The 10000-nt window shown below is 57.4% G+C and overlaps 12 non-coding genes across 12 annotated transcripts; all 12 read right to left on the reverse strand.

Annotated features, from left to right (window-relative positions):
* Positions 1-291: 291 nt before the first annotated feature.
* On the reverse strand, positions 292-410 carry LOC140412125 (5S ribosomal RNA). Its single transcript, XR_011941331.1, has one exon. It is a non-coding gene; the product is annotated as a 5S ribosomal RNA (ribosomal RNA).
* A 690-nt stretch (positions 411-1100) lies between these two features.
* LOC140412126 (5S ribosomal RNA) lies at positions 1101-1219 on the reverse strand. Its single transcript, XR_011941332.1, has one exon. It is a non-coding gene; the product is annotated as a 5S ribosomal RNA (ribosomal RNA).
* A 694-nt stretch (positions 1220-1913) lies between these two features.
* On the reverse strand, positions 1914-2032 carry LOC140413981 (5S ribosomal RNA). Its single transcript, XR_011943129.1, has one exon. It is a non-coding gene; the product is annotated as a 5S ribosomal RNA (ribosomal RNA).
* Positions 2033-2722: 690 nt separating this feature from the next.
* LOC140412127 (5S ribosomal RNA) lies at positions 2723-2841 on the reverse strand. The gene has a single exon (XR_011941333.1). It is a non-coding gene; the product is annotated as a 5S ribosomal RNA (ribosomal RNA).
* Positions 2842-3535: 694 nt separating this feature from the next.
* Positions 3536-3654, reverse strand: LOC140414517 (5S ribosomal RNA). Its single transcript, XR_011943654.1, has one exon. It is a non-coding gene; the product is annotated as a 5S ribosomal RNA (ribosomal RNA).
* A 694-nt stretch (positions 3655-4348) lies between these two features.
* Positions 4349-4467, reverse strand: LOC140412128 (5S ribosomal RNA). The gene has a single exon (XR_011941334.1). It is a non-coding gene; the product is annotated as a 5S ribosomal RNA (ribosomal RNA).
* Positions 4468-5161: 694 nt separating this feature from the next.
* Positions 5162-5280, reverse strand: LOC140412129 (5S ribosomal RNA). The gene has a single exon (XR_011941335.1). It is a non-coding gene; the product is annotated as a 5S ribosomal RNA (ribosomal RNA).
* A 694-nt stretch (positions 5281-5974) lies between these two features.
* On the reverse strand, positions 5975-6093 carry LOC140412130 (5S ribosomal RNA). The gene has a single exon (XR_011941336.1). It is a non-coding gene; the product is annotated as a 5S ribosomal RNA (ribosomal RNA).
* Positions 6094-6787: 694 nt separating this feature from the next.
* LOC140412131 (5S ribosomal RNA) lies at positions 6788-6906 on the reverse strand. The gene has a single exon (XR_011941337.1). It is a non-coding gene; the product is annotated as a 5S ribosomal RNA (ribosomal RNA).
* A 690-nt stretch (positions 6907-7596) lies between these two features.
* LOC140412132 (5S ribosomal RNA) lies at positions 7597-7715 on the reverse strand. The gene has a single exon (XR_011941338.1). It is a non-coding gene; the product is annotated as a 5S ribosomal RNA (ribosomal RNA).
* A 694-nt stretch (positions 7716-8409) lies between these two features.
* Positions 8410-8528, reverse strand: LOC140415176 (5S ribosomal RNA). The gene has a single exon (XR_011944293.1). It is a non-coding gene; the product is annotated as a 5S ribosomal RNA (ribosomal RNA).
* Positions 8529-9222: 694 nt separating this feature from the next.
* On the reverse strand, positions 9223-9341 carry LOC140414352 (5S ribosomal RNA). The gene has a single exon (XR_011943489.1). It is a non-coding gene; the product is annotated as a 5S ribosomal RNA (ribosomal RNA).
* Between the last annotated feature and the right edge of the window lie 659 nt (positions 9342-10000).

Here is a 10000-nt window from a genome sequence, read left to right on the forward strand (position 1 = left end):
ATGCGGCGCCTTCAGGCTAGGAGAGAGAACGTCCTGCCGACACACTGGCTTGCGGCCACACGGGCCAGCTGGCGTGCCCATCAAAGTGCAGCACGCCAAGGCACACAACCGTGCTGCGTTGCAAAGGCCCGGCAAAGCTGCAGCAGCTGAATGGCCCGACCAAGCCGCCTGCCTGAGTTGAGCCCGCAGGCAAGTGTTGGGAGGAATGGCGAGGACGCAGAGAGCAGCAAAAGGTTGGCCTGCCTCTGGTGTGGAGAGTGCTTGGCGTGAGCAGTCACTGCTGGCCGCAAAAGCCTACTGCACCTGGTATTCCCAGGCGGTCTCCCATCCAAGTACTAACCAGGCCTGAGTCTGCTTAGCTTCCGAGATCAGACGAGATCGGGCGTTTTCAGACTAGTATGGCCGTAGGCATCTGCAGCACCGTCTTCTCGCCTATTCAAGCTGGCCACCCTAGCACCCTCGCCACTTCTTCTTTCCGGTTGTTTTCAATTTTTTCTCTCTCTTTTTCTACTTCTACTTCTACTTCTCCTCCTCTTTCTCTCCTTCTCCTGCTAATTCTAGCCTATATGCCTGATACTCGCTCCCCTTCATGCCGTCCCCACCTAGCTCTCTTTTTTCTTCTCCACCTCCCCAAGGAAAACTGCAAGCCCCGCCCACCTCACACCAGCCTGCCGCCTGCACGCTGCTGCCTTTCCACATTGCAACGCTGCGCACTTCTCTCAGCACAGCCAGCACAAGGGTCAGGCAGGCAATGCAAGCCAGCTCTCTCTTCCTTCGCTTTCCACACCAGCCCCAATGCCACAACTTGCATTCATGCGGCGCCTTCAGGCTAGGAGAACGTCCTGCCGACACACTGGCTTGCGGCCACACGGGCCAGCTGGCGGGCCCATCAAAGTGCAGCACGCCAAGGCACCCAACCGTGCTGCGTTGCAAAGGCCCGGCAAAGCTGCAGCAGCTGAATGGCCCGACCAAGCCGCCTGCCTGAGTTGAGCCCGCAGGCAAGTGTTGGGAGGAATGGCGAGGACGCAGAGAGCAGCAAAAGGTTGGCCTGCCTCTGGTGTGGAGAGTGCTTGGCGTGAGCAGTCTCTGCTGGCCGCAAAAGCCTACTGCACCTGGTATTCCCAGGCGGTCTCCCATCCAAGTACTAACCAGGCCTGAGTCTGCTTAGCTTCCGAGATCAGACGAGATCGGGCGTTTTCAGACTAGTATGGCCGTAGGCATCTGCAGCACCGTCTTCTCGCCTATTCAAGTTGGCCACCCTAGCACCCTCGCCACTTCTTCTTTCCGGTTGTTTTCAATTTTCTCTCTCTCTTTTTCTACTTCTACTTCTACTTCTCCTCCTCTTTCTCTCCTTCTCCTGCTAATTCTAGCCTATATGCCTGATACTCGCTCCCCTTCATGCCGTCCCCACCTAGCTCTCTTTTTTCTTCTCCACCTCCCCAAGGAAAACTGCAAGCCCCGCCCACCTCACACCAGCCTGCCGCCTGCACGCTGCTGCCTTTCCACATTGCAACGCTGCGCACTTCTCTCAGCACAGCCAGCACAAGGGTCAGGCAGGCAATGCAAGCCAGCTCTCTCTTCCTTCGCTTTCCACACCAGCCCCAATGCCACAACTTGCATTCATGCGGCGCCTTCAGGCTAGGAGAGAGAACGTCCTGCCGACACACTGGCTTGCGGCCACACGGGCCAGCTGGCGGGCCCATCAAAGTGCAGCACGCCAAGGCACCCAACCGTGCTGCGTTGCAAAGGCCCGGCAAAGCTGCAGCAGCTGAATGGCCCGACCAAGCCGCCTGCCTGAGTTGAGCCCGCAGGCAAGTGTTGGGAGGAATGGCGAGGACGCAGAGAGCAGCAAAAGGTTGGCCTGCCTCTGGTGTGGAGAGTGCTTGGCGTGAGCAGTCACTGCTGGCCGCAAAAGCCTACTGCACCTGGTATTCCCAGGCGGTCTCCCATCCAAGTACTAACCAGGCCTGAGTTTGCTTAGCTTCCGAGATCAGACGAGATCGGGCGTTTTCAGACTAGTATGGCCGTAGGCATCTGCAGCACCGTCTTCTCGCCTATTCAAGCTGGCCACCCTAGCACCCTCGCCACTTCTTCTTTCCGGTTGTTTTCAATTTTTTCTCTCTCTTTTTCTACTTCTACTTCTACTTCTCCTCCTCTTTCTCTCCTTCTCCTGCTAATTCTAGCCTATATGCCTGATACTCGCTCCCCTTCATGCCGTCCCCACCTAGCTCTCTTTTTTCTTCTCCACCTCCCCAAGGAAAACTGCAAGCCCCGCCCACCTCACACCATCCTGCCGCCTGCACGCTGCTGCCTTTCCACATTGCAACGCTGCGCACTTCTCTCAGCACAGCCAGCACAAGGGTCAGGCAGGCAATGCAAGCCAGCTCTCTCTTCCTTCGCTTTCCACACCAGCCCCAATGCCACAACTTGCATTCATGCGGCGCCTTCAGGCTAGGAGAACGTCCTGCCGACACACTGGCTTGCGGCCACACGGGCCAGCTGGCGGGCCCATCAAAGTGCAGCACGCCAAGGCACCCAACCGTGCTGCGTTGCAAAGGCCCGGCAAAGCTGCAGCAGCTGAATGGCCCGACCAAGCCGCCTGCCTGAGTTGAGCCCGCAGGCAAGTGTTGGGAGGAATGGCGAGGACGCAGAGAGCAGCAAAAGGTTGGCCTGCCTCTGGTGTGGAGAGTGCTTGGCGTGAGCAGTCTCTGCTGGCCGCAAAAGCCTACTGCACCTGGTATTCCCAGGCGGTCTCCCATCCAAGTACTAACCAGGCCTGAGTCTGCTTAGCTTCCGAGATCAGACGAGATCGGGCGTTTTCAGACTAGTATGGCCGTAGGCATCTGCAGCACCGTCTTCTCGCCTATTCAAGTTGGCCACCTTAGCACCCTCGCCACTTCTTCTTTCCGGTTGTTTTCAATTTTCTCTCTCTCTTTTTCTACTTCTACTTCTACTTCTCCTCCTCTTTCTCTCCTTCTCCTGCTAATTCTAGCCTATATGCCTGATACTCGCTCCCCTTCATGCCGTCCCCACCTAGCTCTCTTTTTTCTTCTCCACCTCCCCAAGGAAAACTGCAAGCCCCGCCCACCTCACACCAGCCTGCCGCCTGCACGCTGCTGCCTTTCCACATTGCAACGCTGCGCACTTCTCTCAGCACAGCCAGCACAAGGGTCAGGCAGGCAATGCAAGCCAGCTCTCTTTTCCTTCGCTTTCCACACCAGCCCCAATGCCACAACTTGCATTCATGCGGCGCCTTCAGGCTAGGAGAGAGAACGTCCTGCCGACACACTGGCTTGCGGCCACACGGGCCAGCTGGCGGGCCCATCAAAGTGCAGCACGCCAAGGCACCCAACCGTGCTGCGTTGCAAAGGCCCGGCAAAGCTGCAGCAGCTGAATGGCCCGACCAAGCCGCCTGCCTGAGTTGAGCCCGCAGGCAAGTGTTGGGAGGAATGGCGAGGACGCAGAGAGCAGCAAAAGGTTGGCCTGCCTCTGGTGTGGAGAGTGCTTGGCGTGAGCAGTCTCTGCTGGCCGCAAAAGCCTACTGCACCTGGTATTCCCAGGCGGTCTCCCATCCAAGTACTAACCAGGCCTGAGTCTGCTTAGCTTCCGAGATCAGACGAGATCGGGCGTTTTCAGACTAGTATGGCCGGAGGCATCTGCAGCACCGTCTTCTCGCCTATTCAAGCTGGCCACCCTAGCACCCTCGCCACTTCTTCTTTCCGGTTGTTTTCAATTTTTTCTCTCTCTTTTTCTACTTCTACTTCTACTTCTCCTCCTCTTTCTCTCCTTCTCCTGCTAATTCTAGCCTATATGCCTGATACTCGCTCCCCTTCATGCCATCCCCACCGAGCTCTCTTTTTTCTTCTCCACCTCCTCAAGGAAAACTGCAAGCCCCGCCTACCTCACACCAGCCTGCCGCCTGCACGCTGCTGCCTTTCCACATTGCAATGCTGCGCACTTCTCTCAGCACAGCCAGCACAAGGGTCAGGCAGGCAATGCAAGCCAGCTCTCTCTTCCTTCGCTTTCCACACCAGCCCCAATGCCACAACTTGCATTCATGCGGCGCCTTCAGGCTAGGAGAGAGAACGTCCTGCCGACACACTGGCTTGCGGCCACACGGGCCAGCTGGCGTGCCCATCAAAGTGCAGCACGCCAAGGCACACAACCGTGCTGCGTTGCAAAGGCCCGGCAAAGCTGCAGCAGCTGAATGGCCCGACCAAGCCGCCTGCCTGAGTTGAGCCCGCAGGCAAGTGTTGGGAGGAATGGCGAGGACGCAGAGAGCAGCAAAAGGTTGGCCTGCCTCTGGTGTGGAGAGTGCTTGGCGTGAGCAGTCACTGCTGGCCGCAAAAGCCTACTGCACCTGGTATTCCCAGGCGGTCTCCCATCCAAGTACTAACCAGGCCTGAGTCTGCTTAGCTTCCGAGATCAGACGAGATCGGGCGTTTTCAGACTAGTATGGCCGTAGGCATCTGCAGCACCGTCTTCTCGCCTATTCAAGCTGGCCACCCTAGCACCCTCGCCACTTCTTCTTTCCGGTTGTTTTCAATTTTTTCTCTCTCTTTTTCTACTTCTACTTCTACTTCTCCTCCTCTTTCTCTCCTTCTCCTGCTAATTCTAGCCTATATGCCTGATACTCGCTCCCCTTCATGCCGTCCCCACCTAGCTCTCTTTTTTCTTCTCCACCTCCCCAAGGAAAACTGCAAGCCCCGCCCACCTCACACCAGCCTGCCGCCTGCACGCTGCTGCCTTTCCACATTGCAACGCTGCGCACTTCTCTCAGCACAGCCAGCACAAGGGTCAGGCAGGCAATGCAAGCCAGCTCTCTCTTCCTTCGCTTTCCACACCAGCCCCAATGCCACAACTTGCATTCATGCGGCGCCTTCAGGCTAGGAGAGAGAACGTCCTGCCGACACACTGGCTTGCGGCCACACGGGCCAGCTGGCGGGCCCATCAAAGTGCAGCACGCCAAGGCACCCAACCGTGCTGCGTTGCAAAGGCCCGGCAAAGCTGCAGCAGCTGAATGGCCCGACCAAGCCGCCTGCCTGAGTTGAGCCCGCAGGCAAGTGTTGGGAGGAATGGCGAGGACGCAGAGAGCAGCAAAAGGTTGGCCTGCCTCTGGTGTGGAGAGTGCTTGGCGTGAGCAGTCTCTGCTGGCCGCAAAAGCCTACTGCACCTGGTATTCCCAGGCGGTCTCCCATCCAAGTACTAACCAGGCCTGAGTCTGCTTAGCTTCCGAGATCAGACGAGATCGGGCGTTTTCAGACTAGTATGGCCGTAGGCATCTGCAACACCGTCTTCTCGCCTATTCAAGCTGGCCACCCTAGCACCCTCGCCACTTCTTCTTTCCGGTTGTTTTCAATTTTCTCTCTCTCTTTTTCTACTTCTACTTCTACTTCTCCTCCTCTTTCTCTCCTTCTCCTGCTAATTCTAGCCTATATGCCTGATACTCGCTCCCCTTCATGCCGTCCCCACCTAGCTCTCTTTTTTCTTCTCCACCTCCCCAAGGAAAACTGCAAGCCCCGCCCACCTCACACCAGCCTGCCGCCTGCACGCTGCTGCCTTTCCACATTGCAACGCTGCGCACTTCTCTCAGCACAGCCAGCACAAGGGTCAGGCAGGCAATGCAAGCCAGCTCTCTCTTCCTTCGCTTTCCACACCAGCCCCAATGCCACAACTTGCATTCATGCGGCGCCTTCAGGCTAGGAGAGAGAACGTCCTGCCGACACACTGGCTTGCGGCCACACGGGCCAGCTGGCGGGCCCATCAAAGTGCAGCACGCCAAGGCACCCAACCGTGCTGCGTTGCAAAGGCCCGGCAAAGCTGCAGCAGCTGAATGGCCCGACCAAGCCGCCTGCCTGAGTTGAGCCCGCAGGCAAGTGTTGGGAGGAATGGCGAGGACGCAGAGAGCAGCAAAAGGTTGGCCTGCCTCTGGTGTGGAGAGTGCTTGGCGTGAGCAGTCTCTGCTGGCCGCAAAAGCCTACTGCACCTGGTATTCCCAGGCGGTCTCCCATCCAAGTACTAACCAGGCCTGAGTCTGCTTAGCTTCCGAGATCAGACGAGATCGGGCGTTTTCAGACTAGTATGGCCGTAGGCATCTGCAGCACCGTCTTCTCGCCTATTCAAGCTGGCCACCCTAGCACCCTCGCCACTTCTTCTTTCCGGTTGTTTTCAATTTTTTCTCTCTCTTTTTCTACTTCTACTTCTACTTCTCCTCCTCTTTCTCTCCTTCTCCTGCTAATTCTAGCCTATATGCCTGATACTCGCTCCCCTTCATGCCATCCCCACCGAGCTCTCTTTTTTCTTCTCCACCTCCTCAAGGAAAACTGCAAGCCCCGCCTACCTCACACCAGCCTGCCGCCTGCACGCTGCTGCCTTTCCACATTGCAACGCTGCGCACTTCTTTCAGCACAGCCAGCACAAGGGTCAGGCAGGCAATGCAAGCCAGCTCTCTCTTCCTTCGCTTTCCACACCAGCCCCAATGCCACAACTTGCATTCATGCGGCGCCTTCAGGCTAGGAGAGAGAACGTCCTGCCGACACACTGGCTTGCGGCCACACGGGCCAGCTGGCGTGCCCATCAAAGTGCAGCACGCCAAGGCACACAACCGTGCTGCGTTGCAAAGGCCCGGCAAAGCTGCAGCAGCTGAATGGCCCGACCAAGCCGCCTGCCTGAGTTGAGCCCGCAGGCAAGTGTTGGGAGGAATGGCGAGGACGCAGAGAGCAGCAAAAGGTTGGCCTGCCTCTGGTGTGGAGAGTGCTTGGCGTGAGCAGTCACTGCTGGCCGCAAAAGCCTACTGCACCTGGTATTCCCAGGCGGTCTCCCATCCAAGTACTAACCAGGCCTGAGTCTGCTTAGCTTCCGAGATCAGACGAGATCGGGCGTTTTCAGACTAGTATGGCCGTAGGCATCTGCAGCACCGTCTTCTCGCCTATTCAAGCTGGCCACCCTAGCACCCTCGCCACTTCTTCTTTCCGGTTGTTTTCAATTTTTTCTCTCTCTTTTTCTACTTCTACTTCTACTTCTCCTCCTCTTTCTCTCCTTCTCCTGCTAATTCTAGCCTATATGCCTGATACTCGCTCCCCTTCATGCCGTCCCCACCTAGCTCTCTTTTTTCTTCTCCACCTCCCCAAGGAAAACTGCAAGCCCCGCCCACCTCACACCAGCCTGCCGCCTGCACGCTGCTGCCTTTCCACATTGCAACGCTGCGCACTTCTCTCAGCACAGCCAGCACAAGGGTCAGGCAGGCAATGCAAGCCAGCTCTCTCTTCCTTTGCTTTCCACACCAGCCCCAATGCCACAACTTGCATTCATGCGGCGCCTTCAGGCTAGGAGAACGTCCTGCCGACACACTGGCTTGCGGCCACACGGGCCAGCTGGCGGGCCCATCAAAGTGGAGCACGCCAAGGCACCCAACCGTGCTGCGTTGCAAAGGCCCGGCAAAGCTGCAGCAGCTGAATGGCCCGACCAAGCCGCCTGCCTGAGTTGAGCCCGCAGGCAAGTGTTGGGAGGAATGGCGAGGACGCAGAGAGCAGCAAAAGGTTGGCCTGCCTCTGGTGTGGAGAGTGCTTGGCGTGAGCAGTCTCTGCTGGCCGCAAAAGCCTACTGCACCTGGTATTCCCAGGCGGTCTCCCATCCAAGTACTAACCAGGCCTGAGTCTGCTTAGCTTCCGAGATCAGACGAGATCGGGCGTTTTCAGACTAGTATGGCCGTAGGCATCTGCAGCACCGTCTTCTCGCCTATTCAAGTTGGCCACCCTAGCACCCTCGCCACTTCTTCTTTCCGGTTGTTTTCAATTTTCTCTCTCTCTTTTTCTACTTCTACTTCTACTTCTCCTCCTCTTTCTCTCCTTCTCCTGCTAATTCTAGCCTATATGCCTGATACTCGCTCCCCTTCATGCCGTCCCCACCTAGCTCTCTTTTTTCTTCTCCACCTCCCCAAGGAAAACTGCAAGCCCCGCCCACCTCACACCAGCCTGCCGCCTGCACGCTGCTGCCTTTCCACATTGCAACGCTGCGCACTTCTCTCAGCACAGCCAGCACAAGGGTCAGGCAGGCAATGCAAGCCAGCTCTCTCTTCCTTCGCTTTCCACACCAGCCCCAATGCCACAACTTGCATTCATGCGGCGCCTTCAGGCTAGGAGAGAGAACGTCCTGCCGACACACTGGCTTGCGGCCACACGGGCCAGCTGGCGGGCCCATCAAAGTGCAGCACGCCAAGGCACCCAACCGTGCTGCGTTGCAAAGGCCCGGCAAAGCTGCAGCAGCTGAATGGCCCGACCAAGCCGCCTGCCTGAGTTGAGCCCGCAGGCAAGTGTTGGGAGGAATGGCGAGGACGCAGAGAGCAGCAAAAGGTTGGCCTGCCTCTGGTGTGGAGAGTGCTTGGCGTGAGCAGTCTCTGCTGGCCGCAAAAGCCTACTGCACCTGGTATTCCCAGGCGGTCTCCCATCCAAGTACTAACCAGGCCTGAGTCTGCTTAGCTTCCGAGATCAGACGAGATCGGGCGTTTTCAGACTAGTATGGTCGGAGGCATCTGCAACACCGTCTTCTCGCCTATTCAAGCTGGCCACCCTAGCACCCTCGCCACTTCTTCTTTCCGGTTGTTTTCAATTTTTTCTCTCTCTTTTTCTACTTCTACTTCTACTTCTCCTCCTCTTTCTCTCCTTCTCCTGCTAATTCTAGCCTATATGCCTGATACTCGCTCCCCTTCATGCCATCCCCACCGAGCTCTCTTTTTTCTTCTCCACCTCCTCAAGGAAAACTGCAAGCCCCGCCTACCTCACACCAGCCTGCCGCCTGCACGCTGCTGCCTTTCCACATTGCAATGCTGCGCACTTCTCTCAGCACAGCCAGCACAAGGGTCAGGCAGGCAATGCAAGCCAGCTCTCTCTTCCTTCGCTTTCCACACCAGCCCCAATGCCACAACTTGCATTCATGCGGCGCCTTCAGGCTAGGAGAGAGAACGTCCTGCCGACACACTGGCTTGCGGCCACACGGGCCAGCTGGCGTGCCCATCAAAGTGCAGCACGCCAAGGCACACAACCGTGCTGCGTTGCAAAGGCCCGGCAAAGCTGCAGCAGCTGAATGGCCCGACCAAGCCGCCTGCCTGAGTTGAGCCCGCAGGCAAGTGTTGGGAGGAATGGCGAGGACGCAGAGAGCAGCAAAAGGTTGGCCTGCCTCTGGTGTGGAGAGTGCTTGGCGTGAGCAGTCACTGCTGGCCGCAAAAGCCTACTGCACCTGGTATTCCCAGGCGGGCTCCCATCCAAGTACTAACCAGGCCTGAGTCTGCTTAGCTTCCGAGATCAGACGAGATCGGGCGTTTTCAGACGAGTATGGCCGTAGGCATCTGCAGCACCGTCTTCTCGCCTATTCAAGCTGGCCACCCTAGCACCCTCGCCACTTCTTCTTTCCGGTTGTTTTCAATTTTTTCTCTCTCTTTTTCTACTTCTACTTCTACTTCTCCTCCTCTTTCTCTCCTTCTCCTGCTAATTCTAGCCTATATGCCTGATACTCGCTCCCCTTCATGCCGTCCCCACCTAGCTCTCTTTTTTCTTCTCCACCTCCCCAAGGAAAACTGCAAGCCCCGCCCACCTCACACCAGCCTGCCGCCTGCACGCTGCTGCCTTTCCACATTGCAACGCTGCGCACTTCTCTCAGCACAGCCAGCACAAGGGTCAGGCAGGCAATGCAAGCCAGCTCTCTCTTCCTTCGCTTTCCACACCAGCCCCAATGCCACAACTTGCATTCATGCGGCGCCTTCAGGCTAGGAGAGAGAACGTCCTGCCGACACACTGGCTTGCGGCCACACGGGCCAGCTGGCGGGCCCATCAAAGTGCAGCACGCCAAGGCACCCAACCGTGCTGCGTTGCAAAGGCCCGGCAAAGCTGCAGCAGCTGAATGGCCCGACCAAGCCGCCTGCCTGAGTTGAGCCCGCAGGCAAGTGTTGGGAGGAATGGCGAGGACGCAGAGAGCAGCAAAAGGTTGGCCTGCCTCTGGTGTGGAG

This window comes from Scyliorhinus torazame, chromosome 4 (genome assembly GCF_047496885.1).
Source record: "Scyliorhinus torazame isolate Kashiwa2021f chromosome 4, sScyTor2.1, whole genome shotgun sequence".
In the NCBI taxonomy this organism is placed as follows: Eukaryota; Metazoa; Chordata; class Chondrichthyes; order Carcharhiniformes; family Scyliorhinidae; genus Scyliorhinus; species Scyliorhinus torazame.